General features: G+C 37.4%; 1 protein-coding gene across 11 annotated transcripts in view; it reads left to right on the forward strand.

The window, feature by feature from the left end:
* ARID1B (AT-rich interaction domain 1B) overlaps positions 1-27,026 on the forward strand; it is a 434,837-nt gene that overhangs the window by 260,187 nt on the left and 147,624 nt on the right. The gene's annotated exons all lie outside the window — the stretch shown is intronic.

A 27,026-nucleotide genomic window follows, 5' to 3' on the forward strand; every position in this document is an offset into this window, starting at 1 on the left:
CGAAGAGTTTCATTTAGTAGTAATTGATGTTTAAGTTTGAATTAGCCATGGAACAGGATTTACTCAGTGGCTCCAAGTGTGGAGGGGACTGCAGTACCACTGCTGAATGTTGTTGGAGTGCTGTTTGGGTTTACTACTCTACTTTCATTAGTCCATTTATTCATTATCCCTGCTTCAAATATTTGTTGAACCCCTATGTTCCAGTCGCAACGAAATTCAATCCCAGTCCCTGCCCTTAAGTTGCTCACAGTGATTTGGTAGGCATAGGTTGTCCTGCCATGTGGTTGTCTGCTAGACATACGCGGAGGATTGCGAGAATGGGTAGGGCAGAGTGGGAAAGCATTCTAGGAGCTTGAGAGAGTGTATTCCATGAGGCAGGAGAGGAGGACAAGAGAAATGAGAACTGTTTTCAGGTCAGAGGACAACCATGAAAAAAATCAGAGGGAACTAAAAGTTAAATTCTGCCTGTGTGGCAAGATCAGAGGTTGAAGAGATTAAAGACTTGAATTTTATCCTATAGAAAATACAAAGCTGTTCTTAGATTTTGGCCACCTTGTTGAGGATGGATTTGCCAGAGACCAGTGAAGGGCGGTTGAATGGATCAGGTAAAAAACAATGTGGACCTGAGCTAGCAAAGTGGAAGAGGAAAGGAATTCTTAGGAAGTGAGTCTTGGGGACCCGGTAATCACTGGGATATGTGCAATGAGGAAGGTGGAGGAGCTGAGAATGAGCCAGAGGAAGAGATGGTGTGTCACAAAGAGAGGGAGCACACAGTGGGAGCAGTCACAGATATCTTAGATTACAGTCTTTTGGACTTGTGTGTTAGCAGATTGACTTGCCTTTTGGACATATTTGCTCATAATTCTTAAACCATGTAAGTAAATTGGTAGAAGGCACTTATTAGGAGAGGCACTTACATGACTTCATTTTCATCTAGAAGTGCAGAAGTAATGTAGGTGCCATCAGTTACTTTGGAAGTCAGAAGTTTAGGAGAATAATTGGTGGAGACTTTAGAGTACAAGGTATGGGTGATTGATTACTCTTAGCTGACTCCTGTATGTGCAACATCTTTAGCTTAAAAATAAAAATTAGTTGTTTATATTTTTCATATTTTTTCTATTTCCATTTTATGTGCTTGGCATTTTACTAGTACAGTTTAATGGTTGTGCTGCAATTATAGGTGGATGACATTGTAATACTAGCAAAATCAAAGCTGTTCTGAGGTTATAAGCTTAGCAAGGTTTATGTCACAAATGAATATAACTTAAAAGTAAAAATATAAGTTAAGACTTTATAAATATTCAGCTATTTGGTGAACGAACTCAAGTTTACCCTTAACCTGTTTCTTCTATTTCTGTAAGTGTCAAAAATTACTAAAGAAAATTTCAATTCTAAATAGAGCTAATTCAGTATTTGCAGTATTTAACATATCGTCATCATTTTAATTTTTCATTTTTTTATTTAATGCCCAGCATGGCATGCAGAATATTCACTGCATATTTAATAAACCTGTAGGGTCAGTTCTTGTGAACTCATCTCCATAATCCTTCATACTTACCGAGTAGGCAGCAGTATTATGAAGATTACTGTACAGGCAGCTCTCGTGGTCTGCCCCACTGTGTAAAAGGCTTTTATTTGTTTTATGGCTAAACTAGCAGATTGCTTTTGTAGTCTTCAATTCAATTTGTAGAGACAGTAGTTTGAAATATATTCCCAATAATTCAGTGATTTTTCAAAGAATTAAAGAGTTTTTCCACATTTATAGATCTATATCAGATTGTACATATAACTAAAAATGAGAAATTTGAAATTTTATTTTTTGCTTCATTCATTATCCACAAGTCAGCAAGTACATCTTGTTTCTTGAAAAGTCTGGATATTTGGTATTGGTCACATTTCTGAACATTTATTCACAACTGCCTCCTTTGTCCTATTTTTATGCCCTGGGAAAAAGAACTCAGATACTTCCTCACTGGGAATACAGTAATGGCATCACTTTGGCAAATGAGTAGAATGCTGAAGTGTGCATCTGCACCATGTATGTCTCTGATCCTGTTAGTACTGATATTTAATATGCCTCTCCTCTTTTTTTTACTTTTTCCCCCCACTATCGACTTATTCACCCCTTGGATGCTTCTCCTTCTCTTAAGTCTGCAGGCTTTATATTTACTTAAGATTGAAGCATGAATTCTTCAGTCTTGTTGGAAAATAACTTAAACGTGTTGGGACGCAGAGATACAAACAGCCTGTTATTGTGTGTGAGTGTGCTGAAACTGCGACCTTAGGAACAATTTTGCAGTCATTCCAAACTCTCATGACTGTTCGTGCTGGCTTGAGATTAATTTTTTTCAAGCTAATCTAATGAGAGATAGCTATGCTTTCATACGTTTCAAATCTTAATTTCTCAAATCCCAATTCGTCATTAGGCTTTTCTCAGTCAAAAGTAGCTTAGAATTTGAAATGCTAATAGCTTTACCACAGTAGATACTCCAGGTGTTTCCAATGGTTCTCATTTTTCGCTCTGAATTACAGCAACTTTGATTTTCTGGAATTTGTTTCTATACAGGTTTGGAAAGATGCTTAATTTAAAATCATGTACTTTCCAAAAATAAGAATTGTAGTGAATAGAAGAGGTGCTTCAAAATAAATGAGCAAATATATTAGGAAAGGAAAGTTCTGCAAACTGTAGGACACTGATCTTGACTTTGGTTCTCATCAAAACTTAAACATATTAAGAAGTTTATAATTCTATAGAATAATACATTAGGAGTCACAGGGACAGGCAAAATGGGTCAGTTCTTTTAACAAGATAAGATGCCTCTGTATCATTAATGCACTAAATAAGGCTGCTAGCAATAGATAATGAGATGATAAATCAGCTAAGGAAATATATATACAGTTATGCTATTAAAAATAGAAAAGGCTAAAAGTTTGCTGCTTATGAGTTCTACAAAGAAATTTATAGTAGAGAAGTGAAAAAGAGGAGTGAGTAAAATATTTCTGGGTCATTAAAAAGAGAAACTAGATAATTGTAACTTTTCCATGAATTTTTTGAGAGATCTTATCAAAATCTAAATACTTTAAAATTTCATGATCATGAATATCTTTTGTTTCTTGTTTGTTGTAGGTAGCTAAGTCAAGAATCATAAAGAAGCAAGTTTTTTATTTAATCCATTCTCCCAATGAGTTAGGGACTGTGTTATTCTCAGTTTTGGGGAAGGAAATAGAAATTGACACAGCTAATGAATAACAGAAGTGGGATGGGAACCCAAGCCTGTTCTCTTTCTTGAATGTCCTAAGAACCAGTGAGGTCTGCACTGCTACCTGCCTCCTCACTTCCCATGTCATCTCATCTGCCCATAACTCTGTCCCCACTCCACCCCTCTTGCTAAGGTCCCGCTCATTCCTTTCCTTTCACTTGCCTCTTCATAGCCACCTGTCTCAGTTGGACCCTTCTTCCTTCCTTGGCCCTCTTCCCTTGGTTTCTCCAACAGTGCTCTGCTGATCTTCCTCCTGTGAGTGTGGCCATGGTTTCTCAGACTTCTCTTCCTTCTCCACAGCCATGCCATAAAGCACTCCACCAGGGCTCTGTCGTGGATTCTCCTTATGAATGTGGCACCTCTCCCTCCTGCTCCAGGGCTGCTTCTTGAATATCGTGCTGAGTTAATGAATATGCATAAAGCCAAGACAAAGATTTAAAAATATACCTGTGGTTCAGTACAACATTTTTTCTAGGGTAAATTCTTAGTGCTTGTTTTGGCTGTAATATAATTTGGTTACCAAAATCATTTTTTAAAGACTTTTACTTTGGGGGTGCCTGGATGGCTCAGTCCATTAAGCGACTGACTTTGGCTCGCGTCATGATCTCAGGGTCCTGGGAAGTCTGGGCTCTCTACGCGGGGCTTCTTGCTCGGTGGGGAGTCTGCTTCACCCTCTGCTCTGCACCACTGCCCTGCTTGTTCTCTCTTTCATGTCTCTCTCTTAGATAAATAAAATCTTGAAAAAATAAATAAAAACTTTTACTTTTGAAAGATGGGTGAACATAAATATATATTATCAGTTCATTTGTTTTCCACTTCTAAATTGGCATTAGAATTCCACAAATTCAAAAAATACTTCAATACGTTATTTTGGCTGGCATGTTCTTTGGAAAAACGAAATCCTGTATTCTATGCCCATTTTCATGATTTTATTATAAAAATGTATGTGGGTAGATAATTTTAAGCCGAATGTTAAGAAAAATCAAGGGTAAGCATGTATGTTCTAGAAAAGAATGAGAGAAAAAAAAAGATGTAAACTGTAGGTCATCACAGGAACCCACAAGTGCCAGAGCCCTTCACTCCTGGACTCCCTTCAAGCTGTTACTGCTCCTACTGGTTACCATCCCCTGCTGGGGAGGAGAATGCCAGCCTGTCACCTCCACCCCCACCTTTTAGACCAAACCCTAAGGGAGGTGTATAAAACTCAATAAGGCCTTTTCTCGAAAACATTGTTTCAGGACCTACACCTCATTTTGTCTCTTCCTTCCTGTATTTTCTTTTTGTCTTTTCTTGGAACTATACTGTCCTAGAGTCCTAAAATTTTACCCCTCCTGGATATCTTCAAGGTCCTCTGATCTAGGTTTCCTCCATGTTAGAGATGAGGGAACTGAAGGCCAAAGGATTCTTTGTTCCCACAGATAGCTCATTACTGGCAAAGGTGGGAGTGAATTAAGGATTAGTAATCTCCTAATTTTTCCTAATATTTAAATAAAAATATTTAATATTTCCTCTTAATATTACCTTTTTATCCTATTTTGGCAAAAATTTTTAGTATTTAAGCACCTAAAATTTATTGTTATTTTAGTGAAAAGCCTAAACTTAAAAATACTTAAAAATCAGATTTAATTTAAGTTTTTTAAATTTAATTTAATTTTTTTTTTTTTTTAAGAGAGAGAAAGAGCATACATGTGGGCACAAAAAAGCTAGGGGTCACGGGTGGTGAGGTGTATAGACAGAAAATCTCAAGCAGACCCCACACTCAGCAAGGAGCCTGATGGGGGGCGGGACGGCGGGGGGGGGGGGGGCTTGATCTCGTGATCCTGAGATCATGACCTGAGTCGAAATCAAGAGTCCAATGCTTAACCAACTGAGCCACCCAGGTGCCCCTAAGAATCAGATTTTAAAATAAGTACTAAATTTGTTTACTCTGATGTATTACTTTTTATCCATATGTTGACTGATTAAATACCTAAGAGAAATATAACATCAGAGTTCAAACTGGTGTACTAACCCCCCGGGGTAGCCTCATAACTGTATTGAGCTCTTAACTTCCTTCCTTCCGAGCCTAACCTTATACCTTGCCTTCCCTTCAAATGCTTTCCCGTCCTCTTGTTGCATTTCATGTTCATCCTCCCCTCCAGTCTCAGTTCATACTGTTCCTTTTCTGTGACACCTTCCCTCAGCATAGCAGACTTCTGAGCTTTCAAGCTCTGAGCTTCTACAGCACTCACTGCCTTTGCAGTTTGCAGCTGACCCTTGAACAACACAGGTTTGAACTGTGCAGGTCCACTAAGTACTTGATCGTTTTCCATAAACACAGTGCGGTACTGTAAATGTATTTCTCTTCTTTAAGATTTTCTTAATAGCATTTTCTTTTCTGTAGCCTATGTTATTATAAGAATACAACATGTAATACACATCACATACAAAATAACATGCTCATCAGTAGTGTATTATTGGTAAGGCTTCCAGTCAACAGTAGGTTATTTAGTAGTTAAGTTTTTGGGGAGTCTGATGTTATACACAGATTTTCGAATAGGCAGCTCTAACCCCCATGTTACTCAGTGGTCAGCTGTGTTTGAAATTTCTTTGGCCAACTTGTTTTTGTTTTTTTGTTTTTTTTTCCAACTTGTTTTTGATCTGTATATGAGAAACAGCATGGTATGGCCTGGCCCAGCGCCATCATATGGCATTTTTTTCCAGAAAGATTATAAGCTTAGAGACTTCATTTTGCTCATCTTTTTATATCCAATATTGACTTGCACTTGGCTCCTACTAAGTAGGTGTTGCTGGTTATTTAGAGCTCTGTTGATGATTTAACAGTTCTGATTATTAAGAGCAAAAAACCTGTGATGTTACATATTACTACTGCCATTTTTTCTATTCTGGGGTTTTCTCACCGATTTTTCTATTATCTGAGTTAATGTATTAGCTTGGCATTTTATAAGGTGGAGCCCAGCTGAAAGAAGATGTATTCATTATTAATGCTTGTTGAAGCTGTTGAGTGGCTCTGGTTGACACTGAAGACCGACCAGCTGGTTCCAGTTTATCTCACTACTAATTTAAATTTATCTTTGTTAATCCACAATCTGCAGTTAGATTCATTGGTTTCATTCTTCCACTGCATTTCGTTCAAACATCTGTGGATTATACACGTTATGTGCTGGGAGTGCCTAAGAGTAATAAACCCTTGCTTCCATTGGCCCTACATTCTTGACACAGCTTTTGGGATAAATCTTATGCCAGAAAGAAATTCTAGGAGATACAAGTTTATATTCTCTTTTTGGATATAATTGTATGCTACTCTGTGATAATATTGCTTTGATTGAATATATTTGTTGTATTCTACGAAATGGAATAGGATTCCAGTGTGACTTATAAAACTTATAAATAACAAATGGATTAGTCATTTCCAAAAACAATTTCCAATAAAATAAAAGTAAAACTTATTTGTCCTTTTAAAAATAAGGTACTTTTACTTGTGGCAAATTGTATAGCTGGGGGAATCATATTGGGCAGTGATGTAAGTCATCTTTGGATTTATTCCTGGATTTTGACATCTCACCATTATGAAAATCATCTATATTTCTCTCATATAAAAGTAAAATGTTGTTATGCAATTTGTAACTCTTTGTCATAACTATTTATAATAACTAAGGAGGAATTAGAACAGAACACTGGTAGGCTATCTCTGAAATGTGTTCCGTTGGGTAAATAACCAAAAATGTGACCTTGAAGAAAAGTAGGAGGAGATTCACTTACATTTTTCTTTTTCTTTTTTTTTTTTTTCTGGCCAGTTCACATCACAGGTCTCCAGCTTGATTATTTCTCATTGTTTATTTTGGTCATCCAGAACTATGCTGTCCAGTTTGGTATTTACTAGCCATGTGTAGCTACTTTAAATAAATTAAAATTAAATTAAAAATAATCTTCAGTTGTACTAGTCACATTTCCATAGCCACTTGTTGCTAGTGGCTACCATATTGGCACTGTGCCTTTGTAGAATATTTCCATCTTTGAAGAAAGTTCTGTTGGCCAGAGCTGGTCTAGAAAAGAAAACTTCCCAGTATTCATATGAATAAGACATAATCCATTTTGTAATCAGAATAGCCATTATTTAATTGATAAACCACCAAGCATTAGAGCAGATAAGTAGAAAACAGAAGAAATTTGCTATCATAGTAAAGTAACATAAAGCAGAGGGAATGTTCTATTCAGTTCAAATATTAATAATAATAATAATAGCAACAACAACCATGCCAGCTCATCCCATTGGATTTTTCAAGTGGGAAGCTTTTAAACAGGATTATGAAATAAGGCATTCTTTTGGTGACTCTTGTAATAGGCCATTCATTCACTGATATGCTTGGGGTTATATCGGGGGGCTCTGAATACAGTATTCTAGATTAAGAATGTTTAGCTCCACATAATAAGAGATTATAATTGTTAAAATGTCCTTCCTTTTATGAATGTCACCACCTGAAAGCATACATTAATCTTCCCTCTAAAAACACCTCTTTTCCTTATAAAGCTGCAGTAACTCAGGTTCTTCTCAGCTGTTTGCATTTTCTCACCAGGGTGTGTTTTCTATTGAATTTATACTTGGCTAACTTGCTAAGCGGGTGTGAATGTAACTTTGGTGAAAACATATTTAAGGCAACAGTGTCATTGAAATGAAACTAGCAAAGATTTTCTTTTTAAAGTTTATCATCTTACTCATGTTACTCATCTTTTCAAAATTTAAAGGATTTATTTTTGTATTTTCAATTTTGTATTTATTGAAAATCTAGTAGAAATGTTTAGAGAAGTAGAAAACCAAGTTTATTCTTTACTGCTTCAGTCATTGAATCTAAATGAAAATTATAGAATCTATATTGGTGAAGCAGGAGAATTTTCTGTATCTCCGTGAAAGAAAGACTGGAGAAGGAAAAAAATCTATAGCAGTTCTCAAGTCGTGATTTGGGAATCCATGTTGAGTTGCTCCCTTCTTTTGTTAGAGAATTTCCCAGCCTCTCCTTCTGCCATCTGCTGGTGGTTTGTACACTTACATGTTTGATTTTAAAACAAATCTGCTTTATTCTTATTTAGGAAAGATTTGGGGGAAAATGTTCCATTTATATTCACCTCTACTATTTTGGTACAGTTTTGCGTGTCATGTTTAATTATCTTTTTAAGGGCTGTTTTAGTTTCTTTTTCAACTCTGCCTTTAGAGGAATACATGAATAGAAAATTTAGAAAAGACGAAAAAAACTATGAAGGCCAAAGTATGTGCCCTTAAGAGACAGAGAGGCGTAGACTTACTGGTTAATGGTCTTGAGTGCCATAAGGGGTTGCTTGAGAGTTGTTGGGGTCTTCCCTCATTTCTGAGTTTGGATTAAATACACAGTAGTATTTCTGTCCTGCTTTTTTTGTTTTTGTTTTGTTTTTTTTTTCTGTCCTGCTTTTTGTAATTAAGACTCCTTAACTAGAAGTGAGCCCATCTTTGTTTTATGTGGAATCCCGTTAACAGGTTGGAAAATTGGTGACTTGATAAGGTTCTTTTCAACCCTGAAGCACTACAGTTCTCCTTGTATTCATTAAGTCAAACCTTCAACTCTGTCCTTATTTTGTTACTCTTTTGAGTCTCCCCTCTACTATTTACAGCCTAAGCCATCCTTATCATCTGGGGAAAAGCATAAGTATCTTTTGTCTACAAACATCCTTCTATGAAATAAAGCTAGGCAAAAATTTTTAAAAGGGAAACAGAGTATAGGAATTTTATTTCCTGCCACCTTTAATCCCCTTTGCTAATCTTTAGAGCTGCCCTGACTAATTCTAGAACCTTAAACTCATGAGTCAGTTACTTGTTCATCATTTTCTCAAAGAGGAGAAGTAGCCCAGAATACTAATCTCATTTTTTTTCCATAATGAATAAGATTGAGGGAGGGAAAGTGACATATTTTAGGCCCTGTTTAGTGGCAAGGTAGAACAAAAATCCAAGTTTCTGCCTCCCAGGCCAGTGCCCTTTTTTTTTTTTTTTTTTTTGCCAGTGCCCTTTATGCAGAATTACAGCAGTATTTGGAATTAGTCCTCCAGTCTGGGAACTGTATCTGAAATCGAATGTTACAGGATCATCATTTTACAGCTCAGAAAGAGTCTAATAGTAGCAATTTCATATGGTTCAATTCAATGTATTAGGGCTCTCATATCATTTTAGATCTATATTCAACAGTGAAAACACTTTTTCTTTAAAAGCTGTTTATCCCAATTGGAATGTGTATGTGCACACTGTTTGAAGTATTAGGTGATCACAAGATATTTGTAGAGTTTAATCGGCATCAAAGTACCCACTAAGCCACATAACTCGATATGGAATGTGTGAGGTTTCCATAATATGCTTTGACATTATATAAAAAATAAAATATTTTATTGTAACCAAGTGTGTTCTGAGTGTGGTAGGAGCTCCATTTCTCCTAGACCAGATGCTCTGTCAGGTGATGGTAGAGGGCAGACTGTTTAGATGGATTTCCTGACTGCATGGCATGGGTCGCTAGATATAGTAAGTACATTTGTGCAGACATGTTTGACTGATGGTGAATGTAGGAAAGTGAGTGAAGGGGAGCTTAATGCAAAACAATTTATGCCTGCTTTTGTCAGACTTACATTGTATTTGTTTTGTTTTGTTAAAGGATGTTAGAAATTAAACATGGCCCCAGGTACTGTGGATTTCAGCAGTGACCTGTTTAAGGCAGGGAGGAGTTACCCTTGAAGAAAAGCTTACTACTTACTTGTATATTCTGGAATTTGATTGACTCCATTTTTCTCCAGGGACATTATTTTTGGCACTATTTTTTGAGAACTTAATTCTCCAGTAATAATAAAAATGCATATATCCTCCTTATCCCCACCCTCAAACACCTGTTCATTTGGGATATGCACAAGAATTAGAGGCATATTTCTGGGCTTGACTATAAAATTCCTTAGCATAGAGTTACTGTGACGATATTAATAATCTTCAAGCTGCTTAAGATTTTGTTGGGAAGAAGCAAAGAAATTATTCTAGGGGAGATGAGGGAAGATTTTGATTGTGTGTGTTTTAGGTTCTCTCTGATGCCAAATTTTAAAGCCGGTTTTGTTTCTTCAGATGGTGAAAACCCTCCTCCTCCCTTCTTCCTGCCTTAAATCTGGCTTTTACCCAAGCCATGTCAATTTTTGCAAGTCAGTTGAGAATGTCAAAGTGACTGGTGTTGAAAGAGCCAATATGTTGGAAGATGCTTAAAGCCAAGTAGAACATTTACGTGAATTAAAGAATATATTAGAAGATGATTTTCAGAAATCAGATTTGGAAAAAAAAACCTGTTGAATTAATACTTGCATACCAGATGTACCACTGATAAATACGTGTAACAGATATTCCCCAATAAGCACTAAAATTACCATTTTACAACTGAAGTAATGTATCCTGTGGGTACATTTGCAAAGATATGCCAACAAAAATACATGCAGGGTTCTTGAAGTAATAATGCAAATAAAACATTTCATATTATAATTTTAAAATAACAGGATTGGAAAGCAAGAAAAAGTCTGGGAGACTATTTGTTGTGTCTAAATTTTGCTTTTACTCTGATCTTTTGACAGTTGGCTTTTTGATATTGGATAATGGTTTTAGTGTCTTTGTGTGTGTTGAAGGACTGGATTGTCTGACAGAGTTGAAGTTGAAAATCCCATAAATTCTGAATAATACAAGTAATAAATATATCTTGTTTGTTTCATAGCAATGATGACTTATTTTCATACTTTCCTGTATTCTGTTTGTGTTCGTGGCTACTACTAAATCACTAAGCAGAGAGTTTTGCCATGTCTAATTTATTCTTTCGTGCCCAGCCAAAGCATCTGTGCAGCGTGCAGTGATGTGTGTCCCCGTGTGCCAAGTCCCTGAGACTTGCTGCTGCTCGTCATTGCCTGCTTTGCCTAGTGAGTCTGCTCCACTGGTCAGGCTGGCCTCTGGCTGAGGGGGGATGTCTTCTTCTGTCTGGGTCAGAGCCCACCTCAGGGGTGGGGTTCCTTCGGTCTTAGATGGACGTGTGAAAAGAATGAGAGGAAGGGAAAAAAAGAAATACAGGGAGCCATAGGACTTATGCGCTCTGTGATTGAGACAGAGTAAATGAAATCCTGCAGAAAATTTCATTTTCTTCTAGCTACACATGGCACTTTAAAGCACTTAATTGGCTGCTTCCTAAGGAGCTATGTACATTTTTATAAGAAATTCCTCTTAACCTCCCTCTACTCTTCCCCAAATTAAATTTTCATTTCAGAGTGACTTTTTTGGATCTCATTGAGGGGGAGAGGAGGTGAAGAATGGGGTAGCAAATGAATACATGTTATTTAAAATGAGAATTGGGTATAGGCCTAGACTAGATATTGTACATTAAATAACATGGTAAAATTAATAAACTTATAAAAGTATTCTAAAAATACATTCAAGATTTCCTGAACATTTCTCAGAATTTAAAAAAAAAATATGTATTTTACATTTATAATTATAAATTTCTCACATTGTAGTCTTATTGTCTTATTTAATTTTTAGTCCCTTTAAACAAGTAAACCTATCTTCAGTCATCTTATTTTTTTTTTAAAGATTTTATTTATTTGTTCATGAGAGACACAGAGTAAGAGAGAGAGAGACAGGCAGAGACACACACAGGCAGAGGGAGAAGCAGGCTCCATGCAGGGAGCCTGACGTCGGACTCGATCCCGGGTCGCCAGGATCATGACCCGGGCTGAAGGCGGCCCCTAAACCGCTGAGCCACCTGGGCTGCCCTTCTTCAGTCATCTTAATGTGTTAATGTGATGATATTTAATATTGTCATGATTTTTATTTTTTTTTTAATTTTTTTTTATTTACTTATGATAGTCACACACACACAGAGAGAAAGAGAGAGAGAGGTGGAGACATAGGCAGAGGGAGAAGCAGGCTCCATGCACTGGGATCCTGACGTGGGATTCGATCCCGGGTCTCCAGGATCGCGCTCTGGGCCAAAGGCAGGCGCTAAACCGCTGCGCCACCCAGGGATCCCTGTCATGATTTTTAGAAAATTGTCATGTGCTTTTGTAGTATAAGAATAATAATACATAGTCAACTAGAATCATTTCTTGTGATAAATGAGTAATTGAAAAAGAAGCTGGGAAATCCTGATTTTTAAGACACAGAAGATAGGGGGTGCCTGGTGGGTTGGTTGGTTGGTTAAGCTCCTGACTCTTGATTTCCACTCAGGTCATGATCTCAGGATCCTAGAATCCAGCCCCTGGTAGGGCTCCCTGCTCAGTGGGGAGTCTGCTTGTCTCCCTCTCTCTCTCTGTCCCTCCCCCTGCTTGTGTGCTCTCTCTCTGAAATAAATCAGTAAATCTTTTAAAAAGAGAATACAGAAGATACCTTTACCATGTAGACACTTGAAGGGCTTCAGTTTTGATAATAAATAATCTTTATTTAAAAAATTAATATTTTGTTTTACCTTAATTTGAGTTCCAAATAGAACTTCTAATGACATCATATTCCCGACATGACTTTGTTTTCTGATTGACAGGAATTTTCATTCTCTGCTATTTAATAGTATGTGTAAACATCTAGAATCACAAGTATTAATAAACACATGCATGTGCAAGTTGTAAATAGTTCCCACTTGTGTGCACATATGTACACGTTCTTTTCCTTAACATGGGACCTGTGGGGAAGTTGACCTCCCCAAAGGATAAGTTTGAAAGGGGAGGAAATGGAGATCTGCCAGGCTTGTTGGCTGGAGTCATGGACAAGAGCAAGGCCTGTCTGAACTGCCACTCAGTTTTTATTCTGCGAGTTTGCAGGGTTGGTGATTAGAGTGGCTTTCGCCCAATTATGCTGTGATTATTCTGCTGCACTGTAATTGACTGGGGAGATATGCTAATACCTGTCATTTGGGATGATAAAAGATGAGCGGGGGACGCAATGCATTATTTAGCTGGCTGTGTGATAGATGAGGGATGCGCAGAGTGCTTTAATTGCTGAGAAGAGAGGTTAAGCTGAACGAACGGATGAATTAGAAATGAGTTTTTTTATGGCTTGTGGAAAAGTGAAATAAAGGAAAATGTGCCTCAGACTAAAGCAGCAGATAGAAATGAGCACAGCGAAAGTAGATTCAGGCAGCTTGCTTTATCAATTTAAGTATTAACAAAAAAATGCAGCTTAGAGTTCAGTAAATAATAATCAGAAGGAAAGTATGCAACAGATTCTCCGATTAAGCAAAAGAAAAAAAAGAATTGAAAGGAATTGTTTCTATTTGAGAAGACAACATTTGTGATTTGTAACCTCCTAAATTCATACGCCTTTTAGGTTATACTGCAACATAAACTTGCAACAATTCTGAATTTCATGCCTCCTACCTTTTGAACGTTTTCTTAGAGGTATCTACATTTCTTGTGCCTGTGTACCTCTCAGTATATGCAGGCAGAGGAAGTCAAGAAAAAATGAATATTTATAACACAAGGAGAATGTAATAATATAATTAGTGAGAGAGTGCACAACTGCTTCTTGAGTGGCAGGATCTAAGGCGGTCAGCAGGATAGTCCTCATATGCTATGCATTTACGTATTGGCATTTTTATGGAAAAAATTAAGGAAAGAGTGGTATTTTCCCTTTCATATGGTTTCCTTTTGTCACACCCATATATAATCTCATGTCTGTATTTCACAAAAGTACTTAAAAATACTCCATTGTAATCTGCCTGGTTATTTATGTGATTAGGTGTTAGTATTTAGCTTTATTGTAGTTTTGTGCGTTTAATAGGTAACGATTTTGAATATGTAGTGAGAATAGCATTGCACAGAAACAGACTGTCACAAACCAAAGGTTGAGGCCTGGCACACATTGTCAGCTCTCCAGTGCATCATACTTGACCGGATAATGATGTAGTAAAGTATTATCCCCAACTGTGCTGTTTTGTCTTGTAGATGAAGCAATGGAAATACAGGTTGAATAGCAGAAGTTGTATTTTTTGTAAAATGAGGAAAATGACCCTCCTATATTGTTGAATTATCTCCAGACAGTCCAGCTTCCCAAAGCCTGTGTGACTCATCTAGGATAGCAGAATTTATCACAGAATGGCTTTCAACTGGGTTATTGAACGGTAATGGATCTGTCTAGAACAAAGCTTGCCTATTGGGATGGATGTCAACTGTAGACAGATGCTACACTCTGCTACTCAAATAAGTTTTGTTGGAGCTGACCGCTTTCCCCCAATATAATTGGCATCTCTTTTGCACATTCCTTCTGAAACAAAGTGCAGTTTCATATGACTGTTTTTAATCACTGTCCTTCTTGGAATTCTGAAGTAGACTGTTGTAGCTACTTTACTCTCTCAGATGGATAGGATCTAAATGGATGCTTCTGTAGAGCATCCTGGAGGCTAAGTAGGAGTTGTAGAGGAAAAGATGCAGTTAGTCCCAAAGAACTTAAAATTAAATGGACAAAGGACAAACACAGCAACTTGTAAGAGAACAACAGTATCTAAAGGTACCTCAGTTTTACAAATGTCAGTTACACCAATTTAAAATACCACATTTTAGTTAATAACACATCAAGCTAACCCCATAATGAAAGATGGTGGCAGCACTGCAGGGATATGGTGTCTTGATTTTCTTCCTCATCAGTAGTATACAAAGAGTAGTATACAAACCGATTCAATTTTGTACGACTTTTTTTCTTAGTTCTAGCAGCTTACTATTTTTCCTGCCTGCCAGGCAGTCATTCAATCCTGAGACACTGTGTCTAGATCTTGGTTATAAGTATCACTTGAATGTAAAAATGATTCTTTCTTTAAGGTCCTTAGTTTGAAAGGTTTGCTTTGTTTAACATGGTCTGAAAGAGAATCATGTTCGTGGCTTTTTGTTGTTTCCTAGACATGATGGGTCTCAGTATAGATTTGATTTATGACCTCATGAAGTTGCTCTTTTGTACATTTGAATTCCCGGGAACTGTAATGTCACCCTTCCTTACCTTGGATGAAGTTCTTCCCCCTGAAATGCTGTGTCTTAAAATTGAGGCTTATACTAATACACGGCAGCATAGAACTAATTTTTTTCGGTGTCCTTAGCATCTTTTAATATCCCTACCCCCCAGGTGAAGTGTTCTGGTTTTGTTTTGTTTTTTAATGGTTGATGAGTTATCACATTTTAAAATAATGTGGTTATATTATTTTAAGATAAAATTTTAAACATGAGTATGGAATTATTGCCAATGAGGGCTTGAGAAACTGTGTGGTTGTCCCCTTATGCTGCAGGGAGGAAGTAAGACTCCTGAGAGGACAATCTCCCATCCTGGGCTTTTCCCTTTGTGCCTGTGGAGGTGGTTCTTGCGTCATGAGCAAGGCCTTCTGGAAAGCGGTTGTACATACTGAGTTATGCAAGGGAAGAGAATCATAAGTCTGCTCACTATATGTCCCTAGGACAAGTGTGAATGCTCAAATTGGTTAACACTGAAATCATTGAAAAATAATACATACATTATACATTTTGTATCAGCACAGGACAGATAAATGTACATTATAGATATCTCCTCCCCATCCATCTTGTTCAGCTGGCTCAGCCATACCCAACTCTATAGCAGTGCTTTAGCCGCTTATTCATCTTAAGTAGAATAGGGTTTTTCCCTTCTTTTTACATTTTACTAATCACTTGGTTCTATATTTTATTCAGTTTTATAACTAAAGGATCACATAGCATCAACATACTTAGGAGGAAGCCCAGCTGGCCGTTGGTAGGCATGTACTTACTTTGTACTCTCTAGAGAGTAGCATCTTACACTCAGCCTCAAGCAGGCTTTGAGAAGTGATGGAGGGTTTCAGGACACCTGGCGGGTGCTTCGGGTGAAGGGTGCAGTTTCTGACGTCTGCAGTCTGCACGTGGAGGCCGTTTCCATTGCATTCTCTTTGCTGTCTTCTTTGTGACTCCATTTTCTTAAGAGATACCAAGTAATGACTTTCCCTTTTGCATCAAGCCAGGTCCTCAGTAATGTGCCACTAGAAAAGATACGGGTCATTAGTCAATTACTAGAGAGTAATGATCGGTTTACCTATCTTATTTTGTGGTTTTGATTTTCTTCTTAAGGTAATGCTTTTTGTTTATGTCTCTGTCACATAAACTAACCTATAGAACTTGCACAAAGTACCCTTGGCTCAAAATTTTTGCTTTAAAAAAAATTAATGTAATAACTACCATAAATTTTGAGCCGTTAGCACCCACTATATCTTCTTAAAATCTTTTTTCTTCCTTAAATTTAACCACAACACTCTTGAGAAAGATAGACTAACTTCTAAAAAAGAAAAATTTAAAAATTCTTACAGGGGCTTTCTGGTTGGATTTGAAAGGAACGGTAAGTGGCTAATGTATTAGCTCTCTACCCTGGTAACAAATTACTACAAATTCAGCAACTTGGAACCACCCCCATGAATTATCTCCAGACAGAGTTCCTGGATCCTCTCTTCAGGGTGTCACAAGATTGGATGGAGTTACTCTTGAGGCTTTGGTTTCCTCCGAGGTTCTGGTCCTCTTCCAGGCTCGCTGGTTGTGGACAGAATTCACTTGCTTGTGGCTCTAGCATGGGCATGGACCTTGAGTCATTCCCAGTGATGGGGCTGGGCCCTCTCCACAACATTGTGCTCCAGGGGAGTTGCTTCACATCTCTTCCTTTTCCAGTAAGGGATTGCCTAATTTGGTCAGACCCACCCAGGTTAACCTCCTTTTAGTAATTCAGAGTCCTTGCTTTAGGGACCTTATTTACGTCTGCAAAATCCCTTTTGCCCCACAGTGAGGCATCATCTCAGAAGCCTTGTCCTATCCTTGTTTTTCTTACTCACATTTTAGGGGAGGAAATTGAGCAGAATATATACACCCAGGGGCCAGGCTTGGAGGTCATCTTAGAATTCTACCCACCACAGTTAGGGATTCACATTTGCTGTCAGATTTTAGGGATGGAAAACTTTTCTCTACATGTGCTCAGTGTCCTTAACTCAAATTTTTAAAACATGGAAAAATGAAAGTGGGATAGACTATTTGACAGCGTTGAAAATAAATGATAAGCGCTGTTAACAGAGCTGTCCATCATAAGAGCAGTGTTGTTATTTTTTGTATTCTTAGCTCCTAAGACTTTGCTCTAGAGCAAGAGAAGTAATTTCTTCTAGAGACTCTGACTGTGCAATTGATGTGCTTCTGGGGTAGGTGGAGAACAGTCTGCATTTCTGTTTCCAGTGCTTCTGTTGAAAGGTTTTGATGATCCCCATTTCTTCTTCCAGTAGATATGTTTGGTTATGATCTCAGGAATCTTCACAGGCATGCCAATTATAGAACATGAAGTCTGGTGATTCTGGTAGTTTTATAGACTTGAAATGCTAAGAAAAAAATTTCTTCTCTTAATATTTTACAGAGTCACCATTTTGACATTCAGATTTGACTAATCATTTTTTGAGTATATAAGGGGAAATGTGGCTTATGAAATTCAGTTTTGTTTTAATGTTTAAGGAATTCAATATTTTTTTTTTACAAATTCTGTGAATTAGGCCCAGATAAAATACAATGAATAAAAAACCCAAACTACCTTTTGTCTTTTTAAAGAATCAGTCTTATCCTTTTAAAATGATGTACCTATGTGAAGATATTTTGAATTTCTTTGCCAACACTTGATTCCTGAAGAATTACTTTAAAGAAAAAAATAATATATTTTGAATAGGATTTTTATGTACTGGGTTTGAATCTTTTTGGTGTGGAGGAAGCCTGTTGGACCAAAAATTTAAGCAGTTAGATGTGTAGCAGATGTAATGGTTTGCTTTTAAATCTCCTGGATCTTGAAAATGTGACAAATACTTTATTTTTAAAAAGCAATAACTCTACGTGACACTTCATTCTAGACTCAAGTTTAGAAGGATTAATTTTAGGTAGGGTGGATTTTACCAGCAATCTACTCCAGAGCTAGAATGGGGTGGTTTTCTCATAGGACAGAGGAACTACTAATGTTGGCATGAAGATTACTGATGAAGTTTGTTTCTTTTGCAGACCCATAGAAGTGGTAATGGAGTGTTTGATGGGTTTACACTTCGGGGAGCATATGTTACTGTAAGATGAAGAAGCTCTGCGGCATTTAAGAAAAACCGTGGCCATAGTATGGCAAGACAGAGACCAGCCTCCACATAAGGGAAGGGAGAGAAGTGTTGTGTTGACCCCCAAGGCTTCCTCTACACCAGCACCCTCCCCGCCGCCAGTGGGTTAAGAAGTTAGGGTATGCTCAGACACCTGCCTGAACCACTCCAGGCTTTTCTCTAAAGTCTTATTAGCAACTGTTTCTTGAACTCCTTTTTGCTGACCCCTGTGCTGGGTTATTTATTTGTGGCCTGAAAGGAGGCAGCTGTTGTACACAGACTTGAAGCTCCCCCACTGGATCACTGATACCTGGTTTCCACTCTCCTTGACTTTCTGGTGCAGCTGCAGAAATGGGACTGTCTTGGGGGAGCAGGGCTCCAAAAGAGAAGTGGGATGCAATCTGGGGCCATGTGGCTTTGAATGGCATTTGACTTGGATGCGGTGGAGAGAGGGCAGTGGCACAGACAGGCAGGAAGCTAGAGAGAAATTTGGCTGGGGCCAGTGACTTTCATAGGAAAGAGGACCTCCACCTTGGAGGACTTCAAAACACTTTGCCTGGATGTCTTATCACACTTCAGCATGATGAGACATAACTGGAGGTGCTGCAGCTTGGAAATGGGGTTTTGTTTAAAAAAAAAAAAGATTCATTTGTTAGCAGTTGTCTCTTTGCATAAGAAAGACTGGATTTGGAGAGGATCTATTGATCAGTTGTATATCTTTAGCCTTTTAGAATGAAATGAGAAAATGTGGAATTGCTGAGGAAATAGTAAATTATTGTATGAATTAAAGTTTTACATTATCATTTAGAGCAGCTTGTTATATAATAGATTGATGTGGTGTCAGAAATTAAAGAAACCGGTAAAATTACTCCATTAGCTAGAAAATGTTTTAGACAAAATAATCAGCCAAAATAAGTCATTGCATTTTAAAGGGCTAGTTTAAAAGTTAACATGTTTGTTAAAAGTTAACATGTTTGCTTTTTGCTTTCCTCTCCAAAACCTTCATTGCATAATGAATTTGTTCGTAAATATTCAGTCATATACTATAATATTTGAGGTTTGTTGAAAATATGGTTTGATTAATTTAATGGAAACTAGTAAGTGAAATATATTTATTCTTATATTTTATGAAAAGTTTTCTGAGATTGGAACATTGACAGGTTCTGAGACTAGTTCATTTAACATTTTATTAGTCCTTTCAATGGGATGACCCTGTGGAAAGTCTGGGATATCATGATAGGAAGATACAGTGACCCTTAATTCCTTGCACCTGACTCTGCTGCCTGGCTGGACTGGGCAGGCCTCAAATACCCCTTCCCAGCCTGGAAAGATTTTGTGAGAGAGTGAGCAACCTTTTTGAGTATTAGCAATTCTGCCCTTGGCTCTGTGTTTTTGAATTTACGGAATGCTTTTGGGGAGCTTAAATGAGATACAGTGCATTTGGTTTTAGGGAGAACAATGAGGGGAGAAATTTATTTCAGTGCTTGTTGCTTAATCAACATCTACACTGCCACTTCACATCAGTGTCTGTCCTTTCCAAGTGAATTAGGTCTTGTGGGCAGCACGTCAAGAGGACGTGTATTGTTCCTGGCAGGGCACTTGAATTTCTAATTACCAGATTCCTGCCTTAATTGCAATTACCTGGACACCCAGGCAGAGTGAATTTTTGGAAAAGAATGTAATTAGTGAAACAGGAACTTTGCTGCCAGCTCCTTGTCTAGATACTAACACTAAACAGAACATTGATAAGTTCACATCTGTAAAGACATCCCAACCCATCAGTTGATAAAAACAGTTCCTAAAGTTAATTATGTATAGTACATCTCAGCTTTGGATTAGAAACATGTGATGTTAAAGCAGAGAACATTGGATTTTGCTTTATAATCCTGTATACTATGCATTTTGTATATCTCTTAAGATTGAGTAACTATCTGGAGTTAAAAGAACTATTTAGCAAATATTCTATTTCTGTATGAACCACATGCATTACACACTTGGTCTAATAAATGTAAAATACCAAGGTTTATGATCATTGGGAAAAAAAAAAGATCATTTTCTGATAGTTCCTTCAGTAGTAATTTTTCTTAAACAATAGTTTTCATTAAAAACAAATTCACACACAAAAAAGTTTCTAGCTGCTTACAAATACAGGGTTAAGCAACTTTTTAAAGCATGCTAACAACCCCAGGGCACAATCTGAAATATGTATTTTTCTATTCCTCTCATTTTCTCATCACACTCAGTGGCCCCACCATGTTGCCTTAGCACACATTCACAATCCTGAGATGGTAATAAATATCTATGAAGGGCTTATTTTACAAATTTTGATTCAGTCCTTAACCCCCTGCTAATTTGCTCTTCTCAGCTTCCCTGAGCTCTGTCCTTCCTTTCCATCTCAGCAAATCCCTTGTCCACACCAAGGTTAATTTTGTCCATCTATGGTTAGTTAATTCATAAATGATCTTTTACAGCTTCTTCCCCACGGAACTGCTGGTCTTTTTCATTTTTAGCCTTCTTAAAAAATGTTCCTTAGTCCCACTCTGAGGAAGCCACTGGACAGCAGAATGGTTGGTTGACTCTCTTCTCCTTGTAGCTCTTCACTTAGGCTGTCCCCCCAACTGAGATAATCTAATTTATTTTGATCACAGTCTAATTTCTTCTAATTCTTTAGTGGTATGAAGAGCATCTCCTATTTGTATATCTTTTTACACACATGTTATATTTTTATTTTATTTATTTTTTCAAAGATTTGTTTGTTTATGGGATGCCTGGGTGGCTCAGTGGCTAAGGGACCAACTCTTGATTTCAGCTTAGGTTACGATCTCAGGGTCCTGGGATACAGCCCCACTGTAGGCTTACTGCTCTGTGTTGAGTCTACTCTCTCTCTCCTTCTTCTGCCCCTCCCCCTGCTTGAGTATGCACTCCCGTGCGCGCGCTCTCTCTCTCATTAAAATAAATCTTACTATTTTATTGAGAGAGAGAGCACAAGAGAGAAACTCAAGCAGACTCTGCCTTGAGCATAGAGCTGAGGGGGGTTGGATCTTACAACCTGAGATCATGACCTGAGCCAAAACCAAGAGTCAAATACTTAACACAACTGTGCCACCCAGGCGTCCTGATATTTTTATTTCTACAGTGGTAAATTGAGAGTATAGACTCTTGTGCCTGGCTGCATTTGATTTACCTTGCTAACTGTTTGAATAACGAATATAATAGCAAAATTTAAAATGAGAATGATAACAGTTGACACCTAAGAGTTGTGAAGGTTACATGAGTTCATCATGGAGAGCACTTGGAATGGTACCCAGCATGTACAAGTGCTCTGTGGTTGTTATTGCTGCTGCCATAGTATTTGAGCATCACATCAGCCCTGCAAGGTAGCTGTGGCAGGACTCATCCCCATTTCATAGAGAATAAAATAGAAGCACCAAAAGTCACCTGCTTAACATCTCACAACCGCTGGTGGATCTGGGCATTGGACTCAGGTATTTCAGCTCCTAGTTATTGTGACTTTTTCCATCTTTATATCTGAGCATTTTTAGATTCAGGAATCAAAAGTCAGATCACCTAGTTAAATTTGAATTTCAAAGAAACAATAAAATTTTAGTAGTAGAAGTGTGTCCCGATTATTGCATGGCACATACTTAATGCTGGCAAATTTGCTTATCTGAAACAGAACTTTAACTAGATTTTCATATCTTATCTGATAACTCCAGTCCATCCATCCAGAGTGTCTACTCTGTGCCAGTCTTTAAATGGTAGCCCAAAAATTAAAGATAGCTGATGAGACCTTTTCTGTACTTTTTTACAACATATAAGATCTGGTTTTGTTTTTCAGACAACCCAGTTAAGGACTATTAAAATGAAGTGTCTGTGCTAGAAACTTCCCAAGATCATAAAATATTGTAGGTGGAAAAATATTTTTATGAGAGAGACACCATAGTAAATTTTTCCAGCAGCTAATAAACATTGTGTTTGCAGTGGCAAAAGTGAGACAGTAAATATGAAAGGGCTAAAGATAGCCCATGCCTACTGTCACTGTTCGGAGATATCCAAATGTTTGACACCGCAGTCTTGAGAAGCTGAATCTCTTTTCCCAAATACATCAATACAGCGTTTGATTATTCTGCTTTCTGTTGCTATTGTTTTCCTCCACTTCTGTTTTCCTGTCTGTTAATTGCTATAAGCTGCTGTAGACAAGAGTTTGGTTTTAAAGCTCCTTCTGGTATATTCATAAAAAGTACATGAAGGGTCCGTTAGAAGCTGGTAACGGTGGTCTGATCAGGACTCACTCTCATCTTGTTTTTTTCTATGATGTTCGTTGTTTTATACAAAGCATCTGTTAATCTGATAGTGTTTTAAAATGTGTTTTAAAGAAATGTTTCATTTCAGAATGAGGATGGATGGGTCCAATTGGACCAGGGTTTAAAGAACATAGAGAATATTTCATATGGTGGCTCATCTTTTTTAAAAAAAATCTTTTTGAATCTTAACAATAACAACAAATGCCCCAGGACAGAGTATCTCCGGGTCCAGGTGCATGAGTCATCAATCATTTCTTCATTCCGGCATGGAATATTGGGTAAGGATGGGAAGTGGGAGAGAGAGAGAGAGAGAGAGCCCTAACATTTACTATTCAAAGTATTTCCCATGTGTTTTTTCTTTTAAAACACTGCCTTAAGAGGCAGGTGGTATAATGCACTTTTGCAAATAAAGAAGCAGGTCAAAGGTTAAGTAGTTGATACTAGAGGACACTAGCCTAGTAATAAAAAGCCAATGCTTTTTCCACTCCACCAAGATGCTATTGTCATAGGGCCCATTTTGTTCCCTGTTAGAGATTTTTTTTTTAAGGTGGTTGTCTTATTTTATTAGTGATTGGTCTGAACAAAGTGAGTTTAATTTTGCATTACTATGAGAATTGAGTCTATGACAGAACAATATATTAATTTAGCAGGCATTAATGAGTTAATAAAATGTATATAAAATGTTAAATTCTTATTAATGTACTTCCAATGAGCCAGACTTCTTAATTGTATTTTTAATGGTTGTTTATGTATGAAATTAATGCCAGTGGATAGAGCTGTTCCGTATAGAACTTCCAAATGGCCATGATGTTAGCAAGTGGAATTTCAGTTCTTCTTGATTCATCACGGGATAACAGTACATTAGCAAACGTGTATCATAAGTCCAGAGTTTGAGTCTCTATTCTGTGAAGCTCAGAAAACAGTTTTGCCAGGAAGATACCAAGATATGGCTGAACCATCTCTTTGGAAAGGACTCACTGACCACCCTGATTGGCAAGGTAGCAGTCTTCCTGGTGGCAGACCAAGCCAGGAAGAGGTAACTTTGTGAGTATGGCATTAGGGTGTGGGATAGTTAAATAACTTGAAGGTTTTGTGGTGTTGGACTAGGATAGCCAGACACCTTCATTTGCCCTGTAGGCATTTCAGGCTGGTTTTTCATGCTTTCGTATTATGCAGAGATGGTCATTGGATTCCTTCTCCTGTTGTCAATCAGCTTTGCCTTGTGGAACCTCTGTAATTCTTTTTTTTTTCCCCCATCTAATGCTGATGAGCTCTTCATTTGATTAAGTTCTTCTGGAGATAGATCAGTACAACTAGTATAATTATAGAAGGGTATTGCTAGCCTAGGAGTTGACCTTGCTCTTTAAGGTATTTTACGTATATATACTGAATAGTAGTAACTGTTTTTCACATATTTCTGAATGTTGAGAATCTAAAGCCTATTTCTCCAGAAAACTTGTTTTGTCCATTTGTAATCTAGGGAGCAAAATCAAACATTTAGAAGCTCTGTTCTGTTTTCTAATGATGTAGAGACATTCTTCATGGCATTTCTTTAGTGTTTCAAGTATAGTTTTCACAAGGAAGGCTTTTATTGGTTTTAATGTTCATTCTTCCAGACCTTCTCATTCAGAAGTACTTGTAACTCAATCCAAAGTTTAGTCAAGTGGGAAATGTACATTGCTGGCTGGATTCACAGAAAAGGCTTCCAAATGCTTCCTCAGTTGCTGTTCACCTAAAGAGCCCCATTGCCCCCACATCCCAACTACTAGTCTGAACGAAAGGCGAAAGGCGTCCTGGTGATAGAACCCCAAAACAATTGAATCCTTTCTGTCCTGCGTTCCCCCAGTGACGAGTCACCTTCCTTTCCTGCTCCCCCTTCCACTCCTCCATCCTGAGTGTTCCCCTTCCCTCCCTCTTTTCCCTTTTTTTTCTTCTGGTGTCTTCTCTTTCTCCTTCCTTTTCTGTGCTAGTAACAGTAGAGGGAATTACGTATCTTTAGTTCTTTAATTAAGAACTGAATTTAATTCTAGAAAAGTTACCCTCCCTTCAAATTCACATAGAGCTTTTGCATCAACTTCAACCGATAATGTACTGAGGCATTTTGGTTAAACTAAGAAAGAATTTATTATTTGTAAGTAGTTGTATTTATGAATGAAAGCAATAAGGTAGTGCTTCAGCAAAAAGATTACTAAAGCATTAGTTTATCATATTTGGGGAAATTTACCTCTATTGAGTCCCTATCTAATCCATCATAACCATGGTGCTCAAAGTCCTGAGGAATAGAAGTTAAGTTCAAATTAGTGAAAATTTAAAGGAAAATCTATGAGACAAGTGGAAAATGCACTCAAATATAATACTAGTAAAGATAATAAAGTAAATTTGACCCCCATTTTGCTAGTACTGCTTTGCCTTTGGATAACAGTAGTCCTGTGCTTCAGTCAGGATATATCATTCCGTATGTGTACGCCTGTGAATTTGTCAATGTAAATGATGACGATCTTGTGGTTTATACTTCCTTTTATTTTAATTCCAAAACCATCTCTAATTGATGAAATGTGCCTTTATGGTACAGTTCTTTTCAAATACATCAAGCACTGCTTTTGTCGACCCTTGACTTCATGGGCATGTTGGTCTTTGACCCAGAACTGGTAAATGAACCCTGCAGGGAAATCATTAGAGAATTGGAACAATTGTGGTGGTGGGATCAGGGGTCAAACCATTACCTACCCATAGGAACTTCCGTTTAAATTGGACTCTTGCTTTTCTGAAAGCAGGTCATATATTCAGGGAGAATACTGAAGAAGTGTGTAGTACATGTTAACGCTAATCTATCAGGATGAGATAGGGCTGTAAGGACCTCAGAGATTGTCTGGTTTGTTTTCTTTTTATTTCCTTTTTTTCTCTTATGTTGGGACAAATGGCTCTGGGCTTTTTATAATCTAGAAGTCTTTTTTTTTCCTAATATAAATATCGTGGAAGTATAATGTAGTTTTAAGGGAAGGACAGGAGCTATAAGTGTGCAGCTTGATACATTCCTGAAGTGAGCACATTTGTATCATCAGTACCCAGTTCAGAAGACACCACCTGGACCTCGGAAGCCCTCTTGTGCCCTCTTTGCATCATTACTCCATCCATCGCTCCACTACCACCACGGGTAACCACTATCCTGAATAAAAGTCAGTGATATTTCAAAGAGTCAGTGGGTACTAATGGGAAGCCATTCTTTATTTAGTCTTTATGCAGGAAACAACCTGAGCTTTCCCACTTAAAAATGTTGAAAAGTTTTGTGCAAAGAAAAACACAAACCTTATTCAAGGAGTATATATCAATATCAGTTTTCACGGTCATGTGGCAGGCAGTTAAAAGAAATTTTAAAGGTGACGGATCTCACAAAAGAGAGTATTTTTTCCTTTGCATTGGAAATCAATACTCAAAAGTTCCAGTCTAAGAATTCCAAACAGAAGAGAAGTTAGAGTTCAATTCATTTCAGTTGTGTTGGTAGTATTCTTCCTTACATAATTACTATATTCTGAGGATTGTATATAATCTCAAAATTTTAAATTTGCCCTGACAAGTAATGCATGTTAGTTTTAAAATATCTTCCATTAGATATCTAAATAAAGAAGTCCTCATTTTAATGACATTTTTGGGCCAAAACACCATCCTACTTGCATGATATTATTATGGTCTTTAACAGGTAGCTTATATCTGGATTCAGGATTGTGGTTTTTCCAAAGAATAAATCACATTTAGTCTTCTTGTTGAAACACTGGTGGTGATGTTTTGCTACTTTCTGTTCCAAAGGAAAATCTGGAAGCTAATTGCAGTGGGAAGATTTTCATTTTTTACAAAGCAAAACTAAGAATTTTTTGCTAGGAGACAAAGAAGATTTACTGGGATTGTGAAATTATTTTCATTCTAGAAAAACAGCAAGTCTTCTGGCAACCCTGATAGAGTACCATTTTTTCTTTTACTCTTTTTTTTTTTTTTTTTTGTCTTTTCCTTTGTTTGGCTTGGGAGTAGGAACCCTAGCAAGAAGGAGAAGAACAAGGATCAAAGTGGTGGACACACCACAGGCTTTGAAATCTGATAATTACACTGTAGTCACAGCCCACCTCACCCTCTGAACCAATTTCCTATATTTTTATGTATAAAATGCAGTTGGTGGACCCTACCGAATGAGACTGCTGTCAGGATTAAATGACTAAATGGTTTGGATAAAAAGTAAAAATAATAGCTATCATTTATCGTACTCTTATTTGCCAAGCACTATTCCAAGTGCTTTCTTTTATATCATTATAAACATCAGTGTAACCACTTAT

This window comes from Canis lupus, chromosome 1, assembly GCF_048164855.1.
Source record: "Canis lupus baileyi chromosome 1, mCanLup2.hap1, whole genome shotgun sequence".
In the NCBI taxonomy this organism is placed as follows: Eukaryota; Metazoa; Chordata; class Mammalia; order Carnivora; family Canidae; genus Canis; species Canis lupus.